General features: G+C 36.2%; 1 protein-coding gene across 1 annotated transcript in view; it reads left to right on the plus strand.

Moving 5' to 3' along the window:
- Positions 1-7607: 7607 nt before the first annotated feature.
- LOC123685985 (myosin light chain kinase, smooth muscle-like) overlaps positions 7608-24236 on the plus strand; it is a 376864-nt gene continuing 360235 nt past the window's right edge. The window contains exon 1 of the mRNA XM_045625883.1: positions 7608-7873. The gene's annotated coding sequence lies outside the window, so the exon portion shown is untranslated. The remainder of the gene's footprint in view (positions 7874-24236) is intronic.

Below are 24236 nucleotides of genomic sequence, written 5' to 3' on the forward strand. Positions count from 1 at the left end.
TGAATGCCAACAATGCCACTCAGATGTACTGTTATACGAATGTCCCATCTACGAACCGAGCAGACTGAAATACACTGCGCAAAAAAATTAACGCACATTATGGAAATCTCAAATTTATTCTACAACTGAAGGTGTTCTCAATGATAATTATTTTTATCAGAATTATGCATGCATATTTTATTCACTTTAGACTTTTTTCTTCAATGCAGATGTTTTTTTCCCAGCAGGAATAAAAAAAGATGAGATTATCAGATTTTGAATGTATTGGCTCCATTCTGAAATCAGTTGTTCTCGATCAATTCTAGTGATCAATAGTTTTTTTTTCGTTTGATTTTCTACACTCGATCGCTATGCAACGCGAAACACGCAATTTGACCCAAGAGGAATGTGCCCAAGCGGTAGTTTTGCGAGAAGAAGAGTGGACATACACAAGAATTGCAGAAAGGTTTGGAGTTTCCCATACAAGTGTGTCCAGAATGTTGCAGCGATTCAGGGAGACAGGTATGAATGTCCGAAGACCAGGACAGGGTAGACCACGGGTAACAACTGCCATTCAAGGACGTTACTTGAGAGTTTCTTCGTTGAGACAACGGTTTGCAACCGCTCGCCTCCTTCAAAATCAGCTCGAGCAAACTCATGGGGTGCAAATTAGCACTCAGACAATAAGAAATCGCCTCAGAGAATATGATTTAAGGCCTCGTGTCGCGGCAAGAGGCCCAGCTCTTACCCCAGCCCATCGAAGGGTGCGTTTGGATTTTGCGAGAAAGCATATCCATTGGAAAGAGGCTGATTGGGAAAGAGTTCTCTTCACAGATGAGTCTAGATTCTGCCTCTACCATTGTGATCGACGTTCACTTGTATACAGACGTCCACATGAAAGATATGCTCAGTGCTATTTCCTGAATACTACTGGTTTCGGGGGAGGATCGATTATGGTATGGGGTGGAATATCTTTCATTGCTCGCACAGACCTAGTGGTCGTCGATAAAGAGCATGTAGTGCCATTTTCCCCATACATTGGTGAAAATTTCATTTTTATGGACGATAATGCCAGACCCCATCGTGCGCACATCGTTCATGAGTATCTTGAAGAGGTTGAAGTCTCTCGAATGGAATGGCCAGCAAGAAGTCCAGATCTCAATCCGATTGAGCAGGTTTGGGATAACCTCAATAGAAGGCTGAGAAGTTCAGAAAACCATCCAGCTACTCTGAATGACTTAGGAATCCAACTCAGAGAAATCTGGGAAGGATTCAATCAGAACATTTCAAGATCACTCATTTTGAGTATGAACCGTCGTTGCCGAGCTGTAATTAACGCAAGGGGTGGAAATACCAAGTATTAAATCACTTATCAGCATTCCGAGATTTTGAAAATTGTTTATTTCTCTTCTTTCACATAAGATTCGGTGATATCCTGAATTTTTCTTCCATTTAATGTGACTTGTTTCGTTCAAAACCTTCCCGAGAGAACATAAAAAATAAGTTATAAAGTCAATGTAGAGTTAACTTTCATTAAAATTGAGATTTTCAGAATGTGCGTTAATTTTGTTGCGCAGTGTATAATATAGTAAACAGAGAACGATCATTATGTCAAAGAATCGAAATTGACAATGCAATCCTTTTTCTGAAAGAAATTGGAATTTACAGGAAAATATAAAGAATATTAACTTCCTGAACAATATTTCCTTCGTAGTTCATATCTATAACACGCCTATTCAGTTACTCTCTTTTATTTTTTTATTTATTTGTCTGTTCATTTGTTCATTCATTAATTTATTTATTTATTTGTTTGTCTACTTGTTTATTCATTTGTCTATGTACATATGTGTGTATATATTTATTCTTTAATTAGTATATTAGTCTGTCCCTGAAAATCCCTTATTTGCATGCTCATTCATCAATATATCTTTCATCTTTTATTTATGTAACCGTCTATCTGTCTATGTCTGATTTTTATGTTGTCTTCAGATTTCATTCTTACACTATCCAATTTATTCTGTACATATATTTTAAATGAATGATCGCATATGCGGCTAATAACCAAAGCAGTTGATGCCGCCAAAATTTAATTAAAAAAAATCAATAGGAAGCTAAATGACAAAGAAAATAAAAAACATCTATTCAATTATTTCTCAGGTGTACCAATGTTGACTATATTCACATCAAAATCCGTTATGGATCAGTTCCCTACTTCCGAATGCAGCATTTTAAAATCTCGTATCATTAAAATGGAAACGAATGGTAACAACATGAATGGATAATCCTGAGGACGTAACCTAAAATAGTGGCCGGCTTTATTGAAAACATGCTAGGGAGTAATTTAGCTCTTGCTGTCCAGTAATATCCGAAGAGGAAGAATGCATCCTTGGCTGTTGATGAATGCCAGAAAGTCAGCATACGCGTGACTAATATCAATTAGAGGACTATGATAGGTGCTAATTTCGAAGCATTTGTAAACGCCTCACCAAATCTACATACATTCGACGCACAAATATTCAACCGTTATTTCCAAGTCGTAATTTACAGCGTTGTGGGGACTAGATGGATACTACGGAAGTACTAAGAGTAATCTACATAACGATGGAAAACACTAAAGAACAGAACATGCAATTTCTAGTTACGTTTCACCGTCAAGGGATAACCGACAGTGGGTTCGTAGATGGATTTTTTTTCCTTTTTGCTAGGTAAAGAGCGAACCTGAATCCAGCCGTTCTTTCTTCGAATCAGGATAATGAAAATTGATGGTGATTTTAAGGAAGTTCCTTTTTTCATCTCTGAGAGAACGAGACTGGAGAAATCCACCTTCAGTTTCAACCGCAAATGAAATGAAAAATACTGCCAATTTTAAACTATAGTTTATTCTTTCCTCTTTGACGTGTTTGATCTTCTATCGTGAAAGGTCCCAACACATATGAAATAAAGCATAAAGTACATATGAAGGGTGTTTTTTTTAGAGCTATAGAACTTTAAATTGCAATAAAACAAGGATGGATTATTCGATTGACATGAATTTTATTTATTCACAAGAAAATCTTGTGGCATTACATTTCGAATATGATTTCTGGCATATGACCGCCACGGCTGGCTCGGATGTAGTCCAATCTGGACGTCCAATTTTCGATGACTTTTTCCAACATTTGTGGCCGTATATCGGCAATAACACGGCGAATGTTGTCTTCCAAATGGTCAAGCGTTTGTGGCTTATCCGCGTAGACCAATGACTTTACATAGCCCCACAGAAAGTAGTCTAGCGGTGTTAAATCACAAGGTCTTAGAGGCCAATTCACAGGTCCAAAACGTGAAATTAGGCGGTCACCAAACGTGTCTTTCAATGAATCGATTGTGGCACGAGCTGTGTGACATGTTGCGCCGTCTTGTTAGAACCACAGCTCCTGGACATCATGGTTGTTCAACTCAGGAATGAAAAAGCTAGTAATCATGGCTCTATACCGATCACCATTGTCTGTAACGTTCTGACCATCATCGTTTTTGAAGAAGTACGGACCAATGATTCCACCAGCCCATAAAGCGCACCAAACAGTCAGTTTTTCTGGATGTAACGGTGTTTCGACAAACAGTTGAGGATTAGCTTCACTCCAAATGCGGCAGTTTTGTTTGTTGACGTAGCCATTCAACCAGTAGTGCGCTTCATCGCTAAACAAAATAAAGTGGACGTAGTGCGCGATACGTATTCCGCACAGAACCATTATTTTCGAAATACAATTGCACTATTTGCAAGCGTTGTTCAGGCGTGAGTCTACTCATGATGAATTGCCAAACCAAACTGAAAATAAATCACTTGACAGCTGTTAAATTGGTCGCCATCTTGAACAGTAATGCCAACTTAAAGTTATATACTTCGAAAAAAAAAACACCCGTTACATTGGTACACAACAAATTTCAATGAATGTCAAGTAGGAAATACTGGATACTAGAGTTGTGGAGAGACTTGTAGAAGCGAGGACAGCTCTTTTGCATTGGCTAGCGATGAATGCAATCCAGGTGATCCAGAATTTTTTTCAACAAGTACAGTTCCGGAGATTTGCCTGAAATATTGTTGTACATGTCTACCGGAAAATTCTGTCCGTTTCAATTACAACAATTTTGAAGCAAGATCTGTTTCTTACAACATCCGAGGTTTTTTTTTGGACCATTATTAATATGGAAATATGCAAGATAGGTGCCACATGGATTAAGTCAAGAGAATTGGTGTGAGTTGCGCATCTCTGCTTGCTCTTGAACTGAATGGTGAAGATGAAATGTGGATTACCTACGTTTCTGAAGGAGAAGGACAAATTATGAACCCAAAATACCTAAGCCCTTCCAACTCTCAACTACAGTTGATATAATTGTCGGACATTTGAGTACCAGTACATTAGGAGCTTTTCAAAACATCTAAATGTGATTTCTTACAGAGATTGTTGCATACACACTATGTCGAAGAATTACGGTACTAATATGAGGACTAGTTTTTTTATATCAGTTGGAAATTTCAGAAAAACCCCAAACAATGATGCGAGTACGTGGTTTTGGTTTCTCCACATCTATATCACAACAACAAAAGCTTGAAGTTTTCATTTGAGTTGTTCGCATATTGCCGACGCGTATTGAATAAATTTTTTTGCGGTACACATCTTTTCATCGGTGAAATTTAAATCGTAGGGGGGGAAAAAGAATATCCACGCAACTTTGGGGAAAGCTCTGAATAATATCATTTATCACAGGATGCATTCGGATCATCCTGAATACAGCTGCGCTTCTATTTTTCTCGTTCTCGAAGAGAAAGAACCTCACTGTCATTCATTCGTTTTCAACTATTCATTCTATGAGGATAAATACGGGATGTATATTCGAAGGAGCAGACATTCTTATGTTGAGTTTTTGCATTTTTCAAAAGAGAATCGTCTGTTATATCATAATCGTTGTTGCTGTTACATTTAAAGCGGTAAACATTTGGTTTTTTGCATTGAAATGGGGGTAAAAAAAATTATGGAGGGAATATAAATTTGTTTTCTAAGCCACTAGCGTCAATTTCGAAGTATTTTATCTAAGGGCAGCTTCACGTCAGCAAATACGCCTTGAATTTTCTCTGTTGGCACTTATTATTATTTCAAATCTAAAATGAATGAATATTGGTACTGATTGAATTTCCACAGAAAAGTAAAAAGTTTTAGAGGAATTGGAAATTGTTACTCTGGTCTATTTTCTATCACAGAGCCATCAATGGTAATGATGCAAAAATCATCGAAGAGGATAGTTAAAAGGAGCTTCGAAAGAACGCTAAAAACTTTCGATAAGTGGAATCTTGGGTATCACCAAAGGAACCTTCAGCAAAGAGAAATGATAGGGCTCTTGAAAGGACTGAAAAGAGGAGTCGGTAAGTTCCTATTACTACCAAAATTTTTTTGATCTAAGATAGGGATTTTCCTAGAAAATCGGAAAATTCATAGAGGTAAAATACGATTACCACTACGATGACATTATTCCAATTTAGCAATAATACTCTGTTTCCAAGAAAGACGGAGACAAGACTACAAAACTTTCAATTATTACTGCACATCAAACAATCTCGAAAAACCACGCGAAAAAAGGAAACATATATCAATTACTGAAAATAATGTATTAATTGCATGATTCATTCTGTTCACTGATGAACAAACTGCAACATAAAACTCTAAAAATTAACCAATTAATTTTGCAGTGAACATAAAATAAATCAACCCAAAAAACGTTGTTTCTAGTGTCACTCAAACTGTTATTTCTACAGTGGCGCTGAAATTGTTACTTCCAGTGCTCATACAGTGCCTCTTAAACTGTTGAGTGACAGTTGTAGAAATCTACAGCATCGCCAAAACTGTTAATTTTACCTCTTTGCTGACAACTTTATGTCTACAGTGTCTCTGAAACTGCTGTTTTTTGCAGCGCCGCTTAACCTTCTGAAGTGCTTTTTTCAGTGCTACTGAGACTCCCGTTCCTACAGTGCCTCTGATGTGCTATAGCGTCGCTAGAACTATTTTTTATTCAGTGCGTTTAAGACTGTAATTCCTACAGTGCCTCTTAAACTATTTCTACAACGCTAATAAAACTGGTTCTTTTACAGCGCCGCTAAATCTGTTAATCCTACTTCCTCGCAGAAACTGTTATTCCTATAGTGCCTCTGAAATAATTATGTTCAGTGTCGCCAAGACTGTTTATCCTACCTCCTCTCTGAAACTGTTATTGCTACAGTGCCTCTAGAACAGTTATTTCTGCAGGGCTGCTGAAACTGTTATTCCTACTGTGCCGCAATAACAGTTATACCCTTGGTTATTTCAAGCTTCTCGCAGAAATTAGTATTTCATCATCCTCGATAAAATTGCTATTTTTACAGAACTGCTTAAACTGTTATCCTTACTGTCTGCCGAAACTGTCATTCCTACAGTGCCTCTGAAATAATTATTCCTAGTGCCACTTAGACTGTTTATCTTAGCTCCCCGCTGAAACTGTTGTTGCAACAGTGGCTTTGAAACAGTTATTTCTGAAGCGCTGCTAAAAGTAATTAGTTTTACTGCGCCGCCTTAACTGTGATTCCTGCTATTATCTTGGTTATTTCGACCTTCTCGCTGAAACTATTACTTCTACATCCTCGCTAAAATTGCTATTTTTACAGTGCTGCTAAAATTGTTATTCTTACAGCGCCGCCGAAACTTTTATTCCTACAATGCCTCTGAAATAATGATTCCCAGTGCCGCTTAGATTGTTTATGTTAGCTGCTCGTTGAAACTGTTATTTCTACAGTGCCTCTACAACAGTTATTTCTGCAGCGCTGCTAAAACGGTTATTCCTACTGCGCCGCGGAAGCTGTCATTCCTACTGTGTCGTTGTGAAGGTTATTCCTATCATTTCAGCTTTCTAGCAAAAACTATTATTTATTATATGTTATTTCTATAGTGCCTCTGAAATAATTATGTTCAGTATCGCCAGGACTGTTTATCCTACCTCCTCTCTGAAACTGTTATTCCTACAGTGCCTCTAAAACAGTTATTTCTGCAGGGCCGCCGAAACTGTTATTCCTACAGTGCCTCTGAAATAATTATTCCTAGTGCCGCTTGGACTGTTAGCTCCTCGCGGAAACTGTTATTGTTACAGTGCCTTCAAAACAGTTATTTCTGCAGCGCTGCTATAACTGTTAGTCCAACTGCGCCGCTGAAACTGTCATTCCTACTTTGCCGTTGTAAATGTTATTTCAACTTTCTCGCAAAAACAATAATTTTTACATCCTCGCTACAATTGCTATTTCTACAGTGCTGCTAAATCTGTTCCTACTGTGCCGCCCAAACTGTTCTTAAACGTAAACTGTTAAAATTCAAACTCATTTTCATCATTTCTTGTAACTCAAACGCAAAGATCTATCACCGATTCCACTTTTACGTATTCAAACAAGAAAAATACGACTGGAAATATAATGATGCAACCCTGTCATGTGCTGTACTGTACAAATGTCAACAATTCCTCAAAATATCGTCCTCTGTTGAGAAATCTATACCGAAGCAACTATTTGTGTTGTCTTTATGTCGAGTAATTCCGCGATTGCTCGCTAGAGGGTCGTTTTCCCAGAGTCCGTAGCCAGTCTGAATCAACCCGCGAACCTCCAACGCAGGCCAGGAACCAGTTCTTGTCACGAAGCAGCTCCGCGCGTCGGAAAATCTGTAGTGAGACGCACCGAACAATTTCCACGCGGCTTGTTTGGGAAACTCCGCTGAAGATGTTCATGCATCGCGCCAACTGAATTGCAGTGCTTTTTGACTTGCTGTATGTGATGTGCTTTACGAAGTTTTTCTGAATATTCGTTCTTTGAAGTTTTTCGCAACTTTGCAGTTTTCGTCAACTCAAGGTATACGTCCTTAGGAATATATTACTTGCTGTATTTTTTTAATGATTGAAAATGTAGAATTTCTGATAGAGAAATGTTTACATCTTTCTTAATTATTCGATGTCATCTGAAAATTTTCATACCGTATCCAATTAAAAATTTTTCTCTTTTTTGAATAAAAAAATAAGGTAGATTCAACAGGTACGAATTTCGGAAAATTATGTTGTTTGGAGCTTTGAAATCCGCAAATTCCAATATGATGGATTTTTCAAAGATTTGTTTTTCGTCTTCCTGACAAAAATTTTAGGTCACTTTTAAATTTGACATGAAAAATCCGCAAATAAAAAGGTTCCACTTACATATTTTGAAGAAAAATATTTCTCAACTCTTCGGAACCACAAAATTTCTAGAAAAGTTTATACAACTCATACCATATAAAGATGCATTAACCTTTAAGATTTGATATCATATTCGATCCTCTCCTCAACTGATTCCCCATTATAAATCGAAATTTTAGCGCACGTTGCAAAAGCTGGAAATTGAGATTTCATTTATGAATGTCATTAAATTCTATTTATTATGCATAGTAGCCAATATGAGACCCTAGAGATCAAAAAGGGAACGATTGAGCTGTTTTTTCGGTTTATTTGTGTGTATGTACCCACTAATATCCGAAACAACAAAATGGATCATCTTGAAGTTTCTGTAGATAAACTTTATTCATTTCGGAGAAGGTTTTAGGCTATGTTCAATTCAAATCGCATAAAAATGAAAAAAGTTGTTGATGTTCATGAATCGGGCCGACTGAATTGCAGTGTTTTTTGACTTGCTTGTTTCTTCGCAAGGTATATGTGCTTAGGAACATTTTACTCGATGTGTTTTTTAATGTTTGGAAATGTAGAATTTCTGGTAGAGAAATGTTTACATCATTTTTACATTAATTCGGTATCATTTGAAAATTTTCATAATTCTACCCAATTATAAAGTTTTCCCTTTTTTGAATAAAAAAATCAGGTAGATTCAACAGGTACGAATTTCAGAAAATTTGGTTCGCAGTTTGCAACTTTGAAAACTGCAAATTCAAATGTGATGGATTTTTTAAAGATTCATTTTTCGACGTTCTGAGAAAAGTTTCACGTCTCTTTTGAGTTTGACATGGAAAATCCGCAAATAAAAATGTTTCTCATACATAATTCGAAAAAAAAACTATTCTCAGTTGTTCGGAACCACAAAATTTTAAGAAAAGCCATACCAAGCTCATACAACCCATAAGATATTTATTTATTTGTCGAGCTCAAAAGTTTATAAAGAGTTTCATAAAATAATAAATACATATTTCATGCGACAGTTCTTGCTGAGATTAACAACAAATTCATATGTTTTTCATAATATATCTTATACAATATCATTTCGCTACCACTATATTATTTTTTATAAATATGCACCCAAGTGATTTGACACTTGTTTTGTGCAGAGCTTATTTATCATGGTAACATAACATCTTTCCTATACTAAATTAAATAAACTTTCAATCACAAATAGAAAGTTTTATATAAACATTGACTTATTTTCAATTACAATTTTAGCGCATGTTGCACAAGTTCGAACTTATTTGAATTCAGTGTACCAGCGATATACAGTGGTTTTAAATTGTGCTTCATCGCCAAAAGTTGAATTCAGTTGATAGAAGCATTTTTTCAAGTTAGACCACGTCGAAAGTCATAATTTTCATAGCTTGAAAATTTTCACGAGTTAAATCCATATTTTGGCAAAGATGAAATTTTTAATTCACTGTAAACAACAAAAATTGTGCTCCTACGTCAAAACGTTATGAGTACTGTCAACACGAAAAATGTGAAATTTTACGATGTCAATATCAGATTTCACCTGGTAATATCAGTGTTGCCAATTCTCAATACATAAATAGTAGCCCTCGAATCATTCAATTCTATTCAATATGCATAGTTAACAATATGAGATACTAGAGATCGAAAGGGGAACCACTGAGCTTCTTCTTCGGTCTATTTGTGTGTTTGTACCAACTAATATCCGACACAACTACATGGATCATCTTGAAGTAACTGTAGATACACTATATACAGTTCGGAGAAGGTTTTCAGGTATATTCAATTGAAATCGCATGAAAATGCAAAAAGTTCTCGTTATTTTTAGACAGAGCCACTCATAGTATTTTCCATTTCACATACTCAAGTTTTTAGACTTAAGACCGAGAAATAGATATGTTTTATACCGTGCATGTGTCAGGTATAAGCTCCAATTCTTCCCTTTAATTGATCGATCGCGAAAGTGTTTTATACAGAGCTCTTCATTTCGAAATGAAAGAATTCTTCATATCCCCCCAGTGTTTGTGGAGAATACGGCTTGTTATTATTTATTCAAACGGTGACAAGTCTCAGGTGGTTTTGGAATTGCTGTTTGTTCATCAAATCGGTTTTTCATCCTCAGGTGTAGTGATTCACATAAATACCTGCATGTTACGGTTCGTTACCTACCGTGGCTAATGGGAGTTGAAATTGTTGATTAGAATCGAAAAAGTTCACTCGATAATTTACATCCATTATTCAATGTTCAGCATTGCGGCCTTTTTAATTTCGTCACGAAAAGAACCTCTGTCAACGAAGGGTAATCAGGACACGAGAATGAGGCTGCTGTTTATTTATTGTGTATCTCGAATTGATAGTTTCACTGGCTAGCAGTACAAAGAGTCACTTGATAATTTCTAATTTCAGCCTTGAAAAAGGAACAAGAAGTTCCGAAACGTTGGCAACATCATGGTTGATTATTTATTATTTCTGTCCAAATTCCTGTGATGAATTGCTTAATTTTTAAACATGGACGTGAATAGTACAGAATCTTGATAATTACTGTTCAAATACCTTTCCTACTTAAGATTTTTGCGAGAATAATGAAATATAAGGGAAAACAGAATGGACTAGTTTTCATTTTTTTTGTTAAGGATTAATTCTAAAAATTTAAGTGAAATGAAACAAAAATATGGAAGAATCATTGAAATATCTCTAGAAATGAAAAAGTTATGGGACTTTGAAGTTGCGCTTGGAAGAATAATTTCATAGTACGTGTAAGTGTCGTGACGTCACACACTAGACGACTGGTATTTGCAGAGTGCTTACGAATTCATTGGTGTACAATCACTTGTGCCGTTCGTGTCGTGTTTTGTTCGTTACACGATGGCTGAAATAACTTACTATATACATACATATAAATTACTTTTTTCTCTTTTTACTTTTTACTCCTCACATAATAATGTTTTGCCATTATAGACAACAACCAGTACTCAACTACAAACTGTTTATGAAACGTTTTTTAAATAAATCATCGTTATAAGTTGAACCATGATGAAGCAAACTCAATAGTAGATACTTACTTGAAAAGTTTAACTCCTTTTATTTCTGCACTGACATAAGATGGATTTGAAGAAAAAAACTCCATCACTGCGAATATATCTATTTTAGGCAAATTGTCACTTTGTCCTTTCACGAAGCCTTCTTCCATTATGGTGACATAAAAACAAAACTCGAGTTAAAACTACACTGTACAACTACAAACGGCGCGAGAGCCTTGGCGCGGCTAAGTATTTGAACGTAATTCATGGTGTAGCGATCACAGGCAAGAGCCGTGACGTCACAGACCAAAGACGTTCTCATTTGTTTGATAGGCCTGCAATATCCGAGTCCAATACATTTTCCTTAGCAAAGCAGGTCTATCGTGAACTAAGGTCTTTCTATGGATCTTTCCGCTTGGCATCATCCTGAGTATTTTCCACCAGTACTAAGCCTGTGTATCTTACCATTACTTGATATTTTAGATATCGACTCTTTCAGCCTTCTGTGTAATCTCTGCAACATAATTTGTCTGACTAATCTTTCGGTTATGTTGTTCATTTGAAACTTCCATCCCTCTCAAAGAAAGAATTATTATTTAGTTTTCAAAAACCATATTATCATGTTTACTTTTATAACTTCATTTTATATATTCTCATTCTTTCGGAGTAGGTACACTCTGAGTTTTTTAAGAAATGAATATAATTAACAAAGTTGAGAATGTAGAGAAAAGAAATTTCACAGAGAAATCTCAGCTACTCTTCGTTCAGAAGCTTGGAGTTTGATGTAGTTTCTGTGAAATTCTGCCTTAATATCTGATTTTATCCTGATATTTAAGATTTATGCTTTTATATTGACCATAATTCACTGCTGATATCTATCGAATGAATTATTATCGCATGGAAACAATAATTGAAGCCTCAACATCCTAATTCCGGCAGGATTATGTGCATAGTGCAAGAATCGCTAAAGTGATGAGTATAACTCGATTGAAAGTTTAAATTGAAATTTTTGCTTTCTTCGTACGCAATTCTCACCCCTTTTTCAATTAAGGCGTACAAACTTCCGAAGTTCATCGCAAACTTCAAATGAAATTAGGTGGCCAATTATATCGCATAATCAATAAGGCTATCTGAATTTGGAGATTTGGAGTGAATTTAGTCAGCTGAAGAAATCGGCTTATTCCGAACCAAATGGTAATCACTTAATTGACGGAGATTGTTGGGATGAGGCAAACACTATCCGCCATGTTGGATCTCTATGTGTTTTGACGCCATTACGGCAGATTTAACTCTGTGTTTACAACAGTCCATGTTAACAACGGAGAGACAATAAGAACCACATTTCATTACGTTCTTCAATAGAGAACTCATTAAGATTAATTAATTCATCAAAATCAAAAACAAGGACGTAGAAATGTGGGGGTACTGTGGGTAATTAGCCCCCCTCAAGATTTTCAACATATAACATTTTAGAAAACTCGCAAAGACGAAGAACAAAAATTTTTCCATAAAATGAACAAGTAATAATCATTTTACTTTCCTTTGAAATCGACACGTCAGTAAAAAATCGGACCCTTTTACGGTTTATGAGTTTATTATCGCTTTCAAGATGAGTACTTTTTTTGCACTACAAGCTCTACTTTGTCAGAGGTTTATTATTTTCCTTTATCTGTCTGGTTTCTCGGCATCGTCCTTTTTTGCCATCTGTGATTTTTGCATTCGTCATCGGTATACACTCACCCGTTGTTTTCGGTTTTTTGTATCATTCTCGTCACAAAATTTCAATATGTAGTTATCGAAGAACTGAATTCGCATTGAAAAATTGTCTGGGCTGGGTTGTACAATTGAAATTCATTCAAATTGAAATTTATTTGTGAAGACATCAGTTTTGAATTGAATACATCTACAGGGTGTTCCTAAATTGGAGGTACAAATGAAAATGACAGATTTCTCGGATCATTTCAAGAAAAAAAATCCTATAACATGAGTCCGCAAACGCTTTGTTTTTGAGATACAGGGTTCAAGTTTTTCTCTCATAGCACCGTCACTTCACAAGATATTTAACTTGAATAGGTATATTCCAATTTGAAGTTGTAATATCCTAATTTTGAATGCAAATCACAGAGTAAATTTTTTCTGGATGGGTGCCCGCTTCTTTCCTCCAGAATTATTTTTTGTGAACCACTGGTAGTTTAGAAAAAATTAAAAAGAAACTCTGGTTCAGTACTACACTTTTTGGTTTGTTGTAGTTTCGTCGTATCTGCAATCGATTTCGACAAAAAAATTCAAACAGCTCTCTATAGTAATTCTCAGGAAAATCTAAATTATTATTATAAAGATCCAGTTAGGTAGCTGTGATAAAATAATGAGTTATGAGTTTTGGGACTTATATTTACCAACTCTGTAGCGAAGATTAATGAACAATCGATAAACTGGTTGAGCATCACAAATAGGACTACAAGAAACACTTTGTATCTCGAATACAAAGCGTTTGTGGGCCATTTTATTTTTAAAATTATCCAATGAATCTCTTATTTTCCTTCGTAACTCCGATTCAGGAACACCCAGTATAAGATGAGAACAATCCAATTGGCAATAAAAAAATTATTTCGAGTAATTTGGTTCAAACTTCTTTATCAAACCTCCTTTTCTCTTATTATAAATATGAGTAAACAATGTCGCCAAAAATTTTTTTTCGATTACCAACCCCCAAGAAAAAAAAAAAGATCTACGCCATTGATCAAAAAAATACTTGATTCAACCTAAGAAAAATATAAGTCGACCAGATTTTCATGACAATATTATTTCATAAGAAACTTTTTATTGCATTGAAAAATCCTGGAAGCAAAAATAATTGTTGAAGACTTTAATCGTTCATTTATACTTTTGTAGGTATCTGATTTCCTATAAGGTCAACATTTTCGATCGGAGGTTCCTTCATCAATTATGTTTACTCAAGGTGTTCTCCTCTTTTTCGTGTTTGGTTTTCTTGAGGACGTCAAAACATTATTGTGAAGAAATGTTGGTGAAGCGTTGTTTTTCTCAATCCAATGAAACGTTTACGTGTTTAGTCGAGGTGAATTGTTTACATGGATTGAACCCAGTCCTCGTAAGCTCATTCATGTATCACATCAGTGCCATTTCTTTATTTTCCTACCTCTTATTCTGACATTTGAAACAAAAATCAAATGAATCTAATCTATATTTTACTCTTCGCTTTAATTTAATTCAAATATGAGCTGGAATTTCAACCGGTTATATTTTCAAATATGCTGAATCCAAAAATTGAAATGAAATTCAGAAAATTTGTCAGTTAGTCAATTTATTATTTATCCGCAAGATAATTTTGTGGCATTACATTTTAAATATGATTTCTGGCAAATGGCCCCCACGGCTGGCTCGGATGTAGTCCAATCTAGATGTCCAATTTTCGATGACTTTTTCCAACATTTGTGGCCGTATATCGGCAATAACACGGCGAATGTTGTCTTCCAAATGGTCAAGGGTTTGTGGCTTATCCGCATAGACCAATGACTTTACATAGCCCCACAGAAAGAAGTCTAGCGGTGTTAAATCACAAGATCTTGGAGGCCAATTCACAGGTCCAAAACGTGAAATTAGGCGGTCACCAAACGTGTCTTTCAATAAATCGATTGTGGCACGAGCTGTGTGACATATTGCGCCGTCTTGTTGAAACCACAGCTCCTGGACATCATGGTTGTTCAAAACAGGAATGAAAAAGTTAGTAATCATGGCTCTATACCGATCACCATTGACTGTACCGTTCTGGTCATCATCGTTTTTGCAGAAGTACGGACCAATTATTCCACCAGCCCATAAAGCGCACCAAACAGTCAGTTTTTCTGGATGTAACGGTGTTCCGACATACACTTGAGGATTAGCTTCACTCCAAATGCGGCAGTTTTGTTTGTTGACGTAGCCATTCAACCAGAAGTGCGCTTCATCGCTAAACAAAATAAAATGGACGTAGTGCGCGATACGTATTCCGCACAGAACCATTATTTTCGAAATACAATTGCACTATTTGCAAGCGTTGTTCAGGCGTGAGTCTATTCATGATGAATTGCCAAACCAAACTGAGAATGAATCACTTGACAGCTGTTGAATCGGTCGTCATCTCAAACAGTAATGCCACTTCAAAGTTATATACCTCGAAAAAAAACACCCTATATTAATCTCAAAAATCTTTGAAGCATTACCCAAGGATTACCTAATATGTAAAACAACCCTATAAATCAAATTTAGAATATTCACTTCGAAATTTGGAATTCAATTTTTTATGTTGACTTAAGATATACAAAGGAATAGAAAAAAACCATCATGCAAATTTGTAGTTTTCCGCAATAGATGTAATGATTTTGTTTCAGAAGCATGCTAAAAAAAAACGGATATGAAAATCAGAGATATTGATAGATTTATCATACGCTTCATATTTCGTAAACTATAATTTACTTCTTCGTAGGCGTCTGAAGGTTTATTATAGGAAATAATGAACTAGAATTATTGCACGTCGAAAAGATGGATTCGTTTTTTTTCCTGAAGTTATTATTGCACACGTTATTTCTCGAACAATGGCACTCAGGAGAGCAGTAAACCTATTGAAAATCGATAAATAGGTGTATAAGTGGTCCTTATCATGACACGTAATGTGGAAAACTTGTGTCAACTTCGAACGACGACGAGTTCTACCAGATTCTTCGCTTCTGAGGATTTATCTTTGAGCTTGTCATTCACAAATATTACCTCTTCTGCGAAAGAGTTTTATGTGCATCTCGACTGAAGTATGGCTGGAGGAATTCGTGAAAAAATACCTTATGGTTAACCAATGAAGTGAATTGATTTATCATTTCATTAATTTCGTTTTGATATATTAACAGGCCAATTGAAAAGTCCCCGGTCTACCATAGTAAAGCACATTTTTCTGTCAAAATTCGATACAGCGATTATAGCGATCTTCCAACATTTCGATACCATTTTTGTAGTACGATTTGTCTTTCGCTTCAAAATAGGCTTCCGTTTCGGTGATTACTTTATCATTGGCGCTGAATTTCTTTCCAGCGAGCCGTCTTTTGAGATCTGAGAACAGAAAAAAGTCGCCGTGGGCCAGATCTGGCGAATACGGTGGATGCAGAAGCAATTCGAAACCCAATTCATGCAATTTTGCCATCGTTTTCATTGATTTGTGACACGATGTTCTTGATGGAACACTATATTTTATTTTCAAATTGGGCTGTTTTTTAACGATTTTATCCTTAAAACGATCCAATAACGCTATATATTAATTCCTGTTGATGGTGTGGCCCTTTTGAAGGTAATCAATGAATATTATACCTTGTGCATCCCAGAATACTGATGCCATAACCTTGCAAGCTGACTGTTGTGTTTTCCTCGCTTTGGGTTCGGATCATCGTGAGTAGTCCACTCAGCTGACTCTCGATTGGACTCCGGAGTGAAATGATGGATCCATGTTTCTTCCATTGTCACATATTGACGGAAAAATTCAGGTTTATTGCACTTAAACAGCTAAAACACTGCTCAGAATCATTAAAACGTTGTTGCTTTCGATATATTGTGAGCTCGCGCGGCACCCATTGTGCACAAAGCTTTCTCATGTACAAATATTCATGAATTATATGATGTACACGTTCAGATGATATCTTCACAATGTCTGCTATCTCGATCAACTTCACTTTACGGTCTTCAAAAAAATTATTTTTTCAAATTTTTTGATTTTTTCGTCGGTGACAGCCTCTTTTGTGCGTCCACTGCGTTCGCCGTCTTTGGTACTCATTTCACTACGTTTAAAGTCAGCATACCAATCAATGATGGTTGATTTCCCTGGTACAGACCCCGGAAACTCTCCATCAAGCCAAGATGAATAAATTGGCTCCTGCATCGATTCCTTTTCATTATCTATTTCTTTCGGAAATGACCGAAATTGAATGGAAAATAGTATACTCTAGCTTCAAAACATCGATGTTAATAATACATAGATGTGAGCCACATAAAACAGTCTACCCTAATATTTCCTTCAGTATGAGATTTTTCTCCTTCTTCTGGAGAAAATAGTATTATACTCGTACTATCTTGAATACGACACTTGCTAAAGATATCATAACAAATTCTAGAGGTGTCAAATCAGGAAATTCAAGATGATATTCGGATTCCAATCCAATCTTCGGAAAATTTATCTTTCTGAAAGTCACCTACTGATGATGTTTAATCGGGAGGAGCACTATCCTAGAGGAAAATCACGTTATAGCTTCCATTCAGTTGTTTTATGATGTTAGGGCGTTTCCATGACAGTTCTATGCTTCCATATAACATCCTTATAAACCTATAAATTAGACCTTTAATATGTCCATCCCATCTTAGAAATTAGTCCAACACAAAGCCAAGTATTTACACTAATGAGTGCGCTGTATTTGTGTAACTGCTTATCCCTTCATCTTGTATCATAATGAGTGGTCCTAAATGAGGTTGTTATGGTGTGGAATTTGATGCCTTCACTTCAATAATATGCTAGTTTATGTTTGCTCCATCAAATGATGTTTGATATGGAGACAGTGTTCATCAACATCCTCAAATTTTCAATGCCCACCAGTTTGTAGAACTTCCTAAATACGAACGCGGAGTTTAAGCATCAATACAGAAGAAGTTTTAGAAATAATTGAATGTTTTAAACACTCAAATCATTCTTATCAAGTTTTTCACTCGAGGATATTTTCCTCACTTTCAGGAAAAAAATGTCGAGAGGGGAATTCCGAGAAATTAATGATCTTGAATCCAATTGTCGGATAATTTACCACATGTCTGAATGCTTACATGAGCATGCCATGTCAACCAACAGCTTTCTTATCTATGTGACATGCCCTCATCCTTTCCTGGGCAATGTCTTATTCTGACTCCCTTCCTGCAAAACATGACATGTAAAATAATTGTTCTGCTGACGTCAATAGAATATGTCTAAAGATAATATCTTCATTTAATTTCTTGGAGAAAAAAAGAGACGCAATTATAGGTATATATATATTATTTGTTTATTTTGTTTTTGATAATTTTTGGGGAAGGTTGATGTTGAATTGGAAGATTGTACTGTAGTAGCTTTTTTTTTTTCGAGCTCTATGTAATCTTAGGAATTCTCGTGCTGCCTTCTACCTACTTAACACAGTTTGAACCTTGTGATGATCTTTTTCATGGACGTGCTGAACTTTGATGATCTGCGAAACATGAAACGCCTTTTAGTAGGAGTTTTTTTGTTTTGTCATCGAAAAAAAATTCATTCAGGTACACACAATTTTTAGGTTTACATCTTTACTACCGCCGTTTTGCAAAAGATGGCTGCAGCGGTAAGTGGTAGTCGAAATAAATAAATCGTATATGTCATACAACAAGCTTAGGTGATTTTAAACATAACGCCGTATTCTCCAGACGTTGCTCCCTCGGACTATCCTTGTTTCGATCAATGACACACGGCCTGGCTGATCAGTACTTCTGGTCTTATAAAGAACTGAAAAATTGGATTTATTCGTGGATCGCTTGAAAAGATGACCAGTTTTTTCAACGCGGGATTCGTACGCTGCCCGAAAGATGGAAGAAAGTAGTGGCCAGCGATTGACAATACTTTTAATCATAAAAGTTTAAGCAGGCCTTGACTATCAGAAAAAAAAACGGTAGAAGCAAAGTTGTAATCCTATGTAACTGCGGTGATTCCAAATGAATGCAAAATTTGTTTTCGCCAACCGAAAAGTTGTAGTCACCACATAAAGGGTGTTTTTTACGAGGTATATAACTTTGGCATTACTGTTCAAGATGACGACCGATCAACAGCTGTCAAGTGATTTATTCTCAGTTTAGTTTGGTAATTCATCATTAATAGACTCATACCTGAACACCGCTTGCAAATAGTGCAATTTTATTTCGAAAATAATGGTTCTGTGCGCACTACGTCCATTTTATCGTCGACTGGTTGACTGGCTACGTCAACAAACAAAACTGCAGCATTTGGAGTGAAGCTAATCTTCAAGTGTATGTCGAAACACCGTTACATCCAGAAAAACTGACTGTTTGGTGCACTTTATGGGCTGGTGGAATCCGTACTTCTTCAAAAGCGATGCTGGCCAGAACGTTACAGTCAATGGTGATCGGTATAGAGCCATGATTACTAACTTTTTCATTCCTGAATTGAACAACCATGATGTCCAGGAGCTGTGGTTCCAACAAGACGGCGCAACATATTACACAACTCATGCCACAATCGATTTATTGAAAGACACGTTTGGTGACCGCCTAATTTCACGTTTTGGACCTGTGAATTGGCCTCCAAGATCTTGTGATTTAACACCGCTAGACTACTTTCTGTGGGGCTATGTAAAGTCATTGGTCTATGCGGATAAGCCACAAACCCTCGACCATTTGGAAGACAACATTCGCCGTGTTATTGCCGATATACGGCCACAAATGTTGGTAAAAGTCATCGAAAATTGGACGTCCAGATTGGACTACATCGGAGACAGCCATATGCCATATCATATTTAAAATGGTCATATGCCAGAAATCATATTTAAAATGTAATGCCACAAGATTATCTTGCGGATAAATAAAACTCATGTCAATCGAATGATCCATCGTTGTTTTATTGCAATTTAAAGTTCTAGAGCTCTGAAAAAACACCCTTTACTTATCTACCATCAGGCAACCATATATCGAAGTTCCATATGCATATTTCATAGGTTCCCTACGTGTTAAGTGCAAATCCCAACCTCTGAAGGAATAACGAAAATAATTCTGAGACCACCCTCCCGAGCTGACACAGCATGGGGTCGAGTTCATGTTTGTACAAATCCAACATGTTTCCCTACAGGCCATAAAAATTCAGGATCCATCCTGCTGGAAAACTGGGTACGGAAATTGCGGGAATCGCATGCGTGCCCACTCAATGATCAAACTGAACACAATTACCCTGCATTATTGACTTCTTGATTTCCGTAGGAAAAAAAAATAAACGTAAAATGAAAACCTTGTCGAACCTGCAGCATGCCTTCGAACGGTATAGGCAATTGTTCTCGACGTCGACTAGATGGAACACCAAATTGAACGTTCTGCCTGTTTTTTCCGTTGAAGTGAGTGACAGGGTAAACTCTGAATCTAACACTTTGTGTCTGCATTGAGAATCCTTTCGGTCGATACACTGAAGGTGTGGAATTATGTGACAAACCGTGAGAGTGAATCTCTTAATCTTTCACCTGAGTTTTTTCACCAAATGCTAGGGCACTGGGATAACAACCTTTCCTCTACCCCCAAGGCTTCCAAAATATCAAATTCCAGGATTCTCGCCAAGACGAAGAACGAAAATTTTTTCCATAAAACTTTACTTTCTTTTGAAATTGGCACGGCAGTAAGAAATCAGACCCTGTAACGTTTTATGAGTTTATTATCGCTTTAAAGATGATTATTTTTGCACCTCAAGCACGTCCTTTAGCTAACCGCTTTGTCGCCTCTTGTTCTTCTCTCTCTCCAGAAACGAGTTAGGTCTACGAACTATTCTTATGCCACCTTAATCCATCACTGTTCCAGCTTGAAATCTATCTACCTGTACCTATATCTACATCTACTAGGGTATCACGCCAATTGAACAGTCTCCGGTTTGATGCTAAGATCGCGGTGCTAGTATTAAATCCATATGATATTTAGTTAGTACCTACCGTCAAACGATACCTGTCAGCAGTCCGACCAATAGTATGTGAGATATTGCGTTGTTGAGTAAAGCTAATTTTGTTATTTGAAGAAAGATGGAAAAAAAGAAGGAGCTCACAATCGATCAAAAGCCTGTTAATGATTCTGAGCAGTGTTTGGAGTTGTTTAAGTGTAATAAACCTGAATTTTTGAGTCAATATGTGACAATTCCTGAAACATGGGTCCATCATTTCACTCCGGAGTCCAATCCTCAATCAGCTGAGTGAACTACATTCGATGAACCGAATTCAAAGTGAGGAAAAATACAACAGTCAGCTGGCAAGGTTATGGATCGGTATTCTGGGATGCGCAAGGTATTATATTCATTGGTTACCTCCAAAAAGGCCAGACCATCAACAGCGATTATTATATAGCGTTATTGATTCGTTTAAAGAATGAAATCGTTGAACAACAATCACCTTTGAAGAAAAAAAGGTGCTGTTTCATCAAGACTATGCGTCACAAATCAATGAAAACAACGGCAAAATTGCATCAATTGGGTTTCGAATTGCTTCTGCATTCATCGTATTCGCCAGAACAGGCCCCCAGCGAATTTTTCCTGTTCTCAGACCTCGAAAGCATGCTCGCTGGAAAGGAATTTAGCGTCAATGAAGAAGTTATCGCCGAAACTGAGTCATACTTTGATGCGAAAGTCAAATCATACTCCAAAAATTGTATCGAGAAGTTGGAAGTTCGCTTTAATCGCTGTATCGCCCTCGAAGGCAACTATGAATAATAAAATTGAATTTTGACAAAAAAATATGTTTTACTATGGTAGGCCGGGTACTTTTCAATTGGCCTGTTATCTCCATAGTCTTCTCTTTCTAGAATCTTAACTGAAACCAAATCTGGATTCATCTGTGGACAAAGCTCTCCACCAATCTTGGCCACCCCAGTTGAACTCAACAGAAACTCTGAGGGGACGTCTAGCATGAAGGCCAGACTCTTGCTCACAGTTTGATTGCTAACACTTATGTTATGAATACTCTACGTCTCATTTCTTAATTCATTAGCGATCATATTAGAGTTTCTTTGTGCTTGTAACTTTGTCAACCGTGAATCGGTTGAGTAGCTTTTGAAGGACCAACATGTCTTTCTTGGACAACTCCTGTTACCTGAAAACGTTGCCACAGACAACGTTTTTCGTAGCTTCTTTCCTTCAGAAGATAATCAGATTTGGCATACAGTTTTCAGCATGTGATATGCTAATTTTAAATGCAAATCAATAGGGTGATATTTTTTCTGGAACAGTGCCCGCTTCTTTCTTCCAAACCTTCATTTTGTTGGACTAATGGTAGTTTAGCAAAATGTAAAAAGAAGCTTTGGTCCAACACTAGACTATTTGGTTCCTTGTAGTTTTGTTGAAGTTTCAGTTAGTAACCTGTGATGAATGAATTAATCATAAGTTTTGGTATTCATTTACCCAATCGATCCGATAAACTGGAAAAATCATCACAAAGTAGTAAGTCTACAAGAAACATTCTGTAGCTCGAAAACAAAGCGTTTGCAGCTGATGTTTGTAGGACTTTTTTCTGGAAATTATTCAAGGAATCTCTCATTTTCCTTTACACCTCCAATTTACGAACACCCTCTATAACCATTCAGTTCATTCTGAACTTGAAATATCGAGGTCCTGGAAAATTCACGCTTGCAAATGACCAAAGAGAACCGTGATCGAATTTCTATGGAAGTATTGACCCAATATCAGACCATTATATTCCGAGATGTGGAGATTCAGGTATTTTTATACTTGCCAATTATCCACGTACACCGTATATTTGGAAAAGCTGAAATTCTTATTGGATTCTCAACGACTGAAACAGAATACCCACACCGACTCTTATGAAAATCGGATGTTCTGAATATTGAATAAACTCTATCAAGTGAGGTCATACAGGGTGGCCACTTTTTCAATGGGATTGTATTGGTAACTTTTAAACCATAAGAGTTAGATGGTCGGTCCAATGGAGAAAAAGTTGCATTCATAGGAGCATTGTCATATTGAGATATCATAGGAAAAGTAAATTCTGTCATTTTGATTTTTATTTTTTTCCCCTCTTTATTTCAAATATTATCAAAAAATGTTTCAGGAATTTTTTATTCGACAGTAAATTATCCTCAATTTGACGTAATCAGATTTCGTATCCAACGTTTCGTACTCCCTGGGCCACCCTCAACCTCATTATTTTCAATAGGGACCTGCATATTTTATGACACTTTTCGAAATAACTTTCAACGTTGATTTTCAGGTGATTTTGACCCTTATCCAAATTTTTTTGGGTCGGATCTGTATTATATTTAGGTACTTTTAGTTTAATTAACAACATGCAATACATTTCGATAAGAAAATCAACTAACTCATCTTGAACTGAATGGAACATATTAGAATCGAAGCAAGAAACAAGTAAAAATTATTTACATATTTCAGTTCATACTAATTAAACGGAACTATCATACGTAAAGTATGAAACAAATTTATTTTTAGCTGAACAGACCATTTCAAGAAATAATCCTGAAACATGTCGATTTTTTATTTTAATTTAACGTATTTTAAAATAATAATCTTATATATAGGGTGAATTACTTTCGAGTAATGATATCACCGTCTTTTTTTTTTAATAGAACACCCCCATTTTGTCTCAATTTTCCGATAACTTTAGCTGAGCGGATTACCAAAATGTATCACATGTTGATTCCAATTGGTACAGGGTGGAAAAAAATACAATAGTTTTATGTGTGCTCATATTCTGTCTGCTAGACCACAAGTACCAAACTTGTTTGGAAACAGCTCATTTTCATTGATCTAAAAATGTAACAAACTGCAGGTTGACCAGGGTGTTACATTCAAACCAATTGCCGCTAGACAATAAGTTTTTTTGATAATATTGTTAATTTAACTAATAAAGAATGTTACGCGCTACTTTATGAGCACACACAAAACTATTGTATTTTTGTCCTTCCTGTACCAATTGAAATCCACATGTGATACAATTTTGGAATCAGCTCAGCTAGTGAAATCCGAAAATTGAGACAAAATGGGGGTGTTCCATTTAAAAAAATGACGGTGACGTCATTACTCGAAAGTAATTCACCCTGTATATATTAGATTATTATTTTAAAATACGGTAAATTAAAATCAAAAATCGACGTTTCAGAATTATTTCTTAAAAGAGTCTGTTTAGCTGAAAATGAATTTGTCCCATATTTCACGGACACAGTGAATATTTTACAAGTTGAGTAACTTTGATTCAAACTCCGCAGTAT

Source organism: Harmonia axyridis, chromosome X, assembly GCF_914767665.1.
Source record: "Harmonia axyridis chromosome X, icHarAxyr1.1, whole genome shotgun sequence".
Lineage (NCBI taxonomy): Eukaryota > Metazoa > Arthropoda > Insecta > Coleoptera > Coccinellidae > Harmonia > Harmonia axyridis.